The sequence below is a fragment of the Bos javanicus genome, chromosome 16 (assembly GCF_032452875.1).
Source record: "Bos javanicus breed banteng chromosome 16, ARS-OSU_banteng_1.0, whole genome shotgun sequence".
NCBI classification, from domain to species: Eukaryota; Metazoa; Chordata; class Mammalia; order Artiodactyla; family Bovidae; genus Bos; species Bos javanicus.
The window spans coordinates 57,841,584-57,845,969 of NC_083883.1; the positions used below are offsets into that span (position 1 = coordinate 57,841,584).

General features: G+C 40.4%; 1 non-coding gene across 1 annotated transcript; it reads left to right on the forward strand.

Annotated features, from left to right (window-relative positions):
* Positions 1-275: 275 nt before the first annotated feature.
* On the forward strand, positions 276-404 carry LOC133228290 (small nucleolar RNA SNORA19). The gene has a single exon (XR_009730153.1). It is a non-coding gene; the product is annotated as a small nucleolar RNA SNORA19 (small nucleolar RNA).
* Positions 405-4,386: the final 3,982 nt, after the last annotated feature.

A 4,386-nucleotide genomic window follows, 5' to 3' on the forward strand; every position in this document is an offset into this window, starting at 1 on the left:
TTACAGCAAATACTCTCCCTGTCTTATGCCCTCTGTTCTATGGGAGAGGCCGATAAAGCAGCAGAAAAGAGCTGTGGTTGCCTACAGGTTGGTGGTGTGTGATGGCATGAACTCCATTGCCACATATTTGCAGAGACAGAAATAAGTTGCTGTATCTCTGCCACTCAGATGAAACATAGTTATTCCCAACTCAGGAATATAAACTTTATAGCACCCAGCTCTCTCAGAGAATAACTCACATTCCAAGTGAATTCATCAAAATCCAGTTTATTTCAGTGCACATTTCATTGACCTGCTTTCTCTTGTATATGTGAGCAGTGTTAATCTTACATGCTATACAAATAATTGAAGGTTAATTAGTAGTAAAACTAAATAGAAATGCTGCCAGTCTCCTTCAGACAAATAAAAAATCCACTTTATTTCACAACAGCATTTAGTGTGGCGATTCAAATTACTATAAGCTCTGCAGAAATCGTCTAGCTATCCTATAGCTCATGGAAGTTAGGGCTAGACATCAAGACAGACTAACAAAAATGTCAACAGTCATAGTTCTGAACTCTTTTCCTATTCTAAGACCTTGATCAATATCTTTTGCTCCATCTACTGTCTCTTAGAAAGTACAGGAAAAAAACTGATGGAAAATGTTGCAGTGTAGTCCTTTTAGAGTAAAATTGCTGCAATGTTTTTTATAAATTTGCATTTTGTTTTAAAATGTGACCTATATTATTTGACCTCCCTCCGCAACATTTCCCAGCACTAACTAACCAGCACTGGTCTATGGTTTAGTAAAATGTGTGTGGAATTAGAAGACTATTGATTAATCCTGTGATACAGGGCAAGACATCTAATTATTCTGAGCCTCAATTTCCTTCTCAGTCATTCCTCCAAATCAAGATGACCAGTCCTGCTTCATAAAACTGTAATGAGAATTAAATGAAGTCATCAAGGGGGCTTATGACAGATGCCCAGTAAATACTGGTTTCTTGTGTGGAACACCATCTCAATCCATTTTCCCCAGTATCAGACTCAGCCTAATTGGTCAGCCCTGACTCCTAATTCTGCTTTGAAAATTCCCTCCTATTTTTTTTCCTTGTGTTTGTTCTGACTTCAAACTAGATTGTAAACTCTTTGGGGATAGGAACGGCCTCTTCTCTTTCCTTTGTAAATCACAGTTTCACAACATCTAACTATCTTGACCTGTGTACAAGACAATGTTCTATTGACTGGGTGGATTTACAGGTGATGAGCATGGTAACATCAGAGAGAAGGAGAAGGAGAGCTGAGGAAGGGCTGAGGCTTGAGCACTGGTCTTTTACATGTTCTAAGCAGCAGAAAGTTCTCACCAGAGAAGAGCAAATTCTCATTTCTCATGTAGCAAGAATTTTCTCTGTGGTTCTGAAAAGGCAGCTGTTTTGTCTTATTTATTAATTTTTGATGACCTAAATATCATATGGGGGGTAGCCAAAATCCCGGTAATAAAATCTGGTTCTGGATAGGGGTATAGAATGACAGGAATAAGGTTGCCAGATATAGCAGCACAGAGACTTTGCTGATGGTCTTTGACTAACACTCCACACTCCCAATGCAGGGGGCCCAGGATGGATCCCTGGTCAGGGAACTAGATCCCACATGCTGCAACTAAGACCCAGTGCAGCCAAATAAATAATTTTTTTTAATGCACCATACCCAATTAGATTTAAATTTCAGTTAAGCAAAAAAATTTATGATATTTTTGATTCAATATTTGAGACATCCTTACACTAAAAAACTATCTGTTATTTATCTGAAATTCAAATTTAATGGGACATCCTATATTTCACCTGACAGCTCTAGTCAGATAAAGGCAACTGTAAAACATCTGGGTAGAGAAGGCTAAGAGGAAGAGAGGAAAAATAAAAAACCAAAACTTCCCACTCAAAATGAACATTCAAACCAAAATTCCAATATACATTAAGAAAGTAAAAGCTAATACATGTACAGCAGCTATCAGTTCAGTTCAGTGGCTCAGTCGTGTCTGACTCCTTGTGACCCCATGAATCACAGCACTCCAGGCCTCCCTGTCCATCACCATCTCCCAGAGTTCACCCAAATTCATGTGCATTGAGTCGGTGATGCCATCCAGCCATCTCATCCTCTGTAGTCCCCTTCTCTTCTTGCCCCCAATCCCTCCCAGCATCAGAGTCTTTTCCAATGAGTCAACTCTTCACGTGAGGTGGCCAAAGTATTGTGGTTTCATCTTCAGCATCAGTCCTTCCAATGAACACCCAGGACTAATCTCCTTTAGGATGGACTGGTTGGATCTCCTTGCAGTACAAGGGACTCTCAAGAGTCTTCTCCAACACCACAGTTCAAAAGCATCAATTCTTTGGCACTCAGCTTTCTTCACAGTCCAACTCTCACATCCATACATGACCACTGGAAAAACCATAGCCTTGACTAGACGGACCTTTGTTGGCAAAGTAATGTCTCTGCTTTTCAATATGCTCTCTAAGTTGGTCATAACTTTCCTGCCAAGGAGTAAGCGTCTTTTAATTTCATGGCTGCAGTCACCATCTGCAGTGATTTTGGAGCCCAGAAAAATAAAGTCTGACACTGTTTCCCCATCTATTTGCCATGAAGTGATGGGACTGGATGCCATGATCTTCGTTTTCTGAATGTTGAGCTTTAAGCCAACTTTTTCACTCTCCACTTTCACTTTCACCAAGAGGCTCTTTAGTTCTTCTTCACTTTCTGACAAAAGGGTGGTGTCATCTGCACATCTGAGGTTATTGATATTTCTCCTGGCAATCTTGATTCCAGCTTGTGCTTCTTCCAGACCAGTGTTTCTCATGATGTACTCTGCATATAAGTTAAATAAGCAGGGTGACAATATACAGCCTTGATGTACTCCTTTTCTTATTTGGAACCAGTCTGTTGTTCCATGTCCAGTTCTAACTGTTGCTTCCTGACCTGCATATAGGTTTCTCGAGAGGCAGGTCAGGTGGTCTGGTATTCCCATCTCTTTCAGAATTTTCCAAAGTTTATTGTGATCCACACAGTCAAAGCCTTTGGCATAATCAATAAAGCAGAAATAGATGTTTTTCTGGAGCTCTCTTGCTTTTTCCATGATCCAGTGGATGTTGGCAATTTGATCTCTGATTCCTCTGCCCTTTCTAAAACCAGCTTGAACATCTGGAAGTTCACGGTTCACATATTGCTGAAGCCTGGCTTGGAGAATTTTGAGCACTACTTTACTAGCATGTGAGATGAATGCAATTGTGTGGCAGTTTGAGCATTCTTTGGCATTGCCTTTCTTTGGGATTGGAATGAAAACTGACCTTTTCCAGTCCTGTAGCCACTGCTGAGTTTTCCAAATTTGCTGGCATATTGAGTGCAGCACATTCACAGCATCATCTTTCAGGATTTGAAATAGCTCAACTGGGATTCCATCACCTCCAGTAGCTTTGTTCGTAGTGATGCTTTCTAAGGCCCACTTGACTTCACATTCCAGGATGTCTGGCTCTAGGTGAATGATTACACCATCATGATTATCTGGGTCATGAAGATATGTTTTGTACAGTTCTTCTGTGTATTTTTGCCACCTCTTCTTAATATCTTCTGCTTCTTTTAGGTCCATACCATTTCTGTCCTTTATCGAGCCCATCTTTGAGTGAAATGTTCCCTTGGTATCTCTAATTTTCTTGAAGAAATCTCTAGTCTTTCCCATTCTGTTGTCTTCCTCTAGTTCTTTGCATTGATCACTGAGGAAGGCTTTCTTATCTCTCCTTGCGATTCTTTGGAACTTTGCATTCAAATGGGAATATCTTTTCTTTTCTCCTTTGCTTTTCACTTCTCTTTTTTTCACAGCTATTTGTAAGGCCTCCTCAGACAGCCATTTTGCTTTTTTGTATTTCTTTTCCATGCGGATGGTCTTGATCCCTGTCTCCTGTACAATGTCACGAACCTCTGTTCATTGTTCATCAGGCATTCTGTCTATAAGATCTAGTCCCTTAAATCTATTTCTCACTTATTCTGACAGAATATGATCCACTAGAAAAGGGAATGGCAAACCACTTCAGTATTCTTGCCTTGAGAACCCCATGAACAGTATGAAAAGGCAAAATCATAGGACACTGAAAGAGGAACTCCCCAGGTTGGTAAGTGCCCAATATGTTAGAGGAGATCAGTGGAGAAATAACTCCATAAAGAATGAAGAGATGGAGCCAAGCAAAAACAATACCCAGTTGTGGATGTGACTGGTGATAGAAGCAAGGTCCGATGCTGTAAAGAGCAATATTGCATAGGAACCTGGAATGTTAGGTCCATGAATCAAGGCAAATTGGAAGTGGTCAAACAGGAGATGGCAAGAGTGAACGTCGACATTCTAGGAATCAGCGAACTAAAATG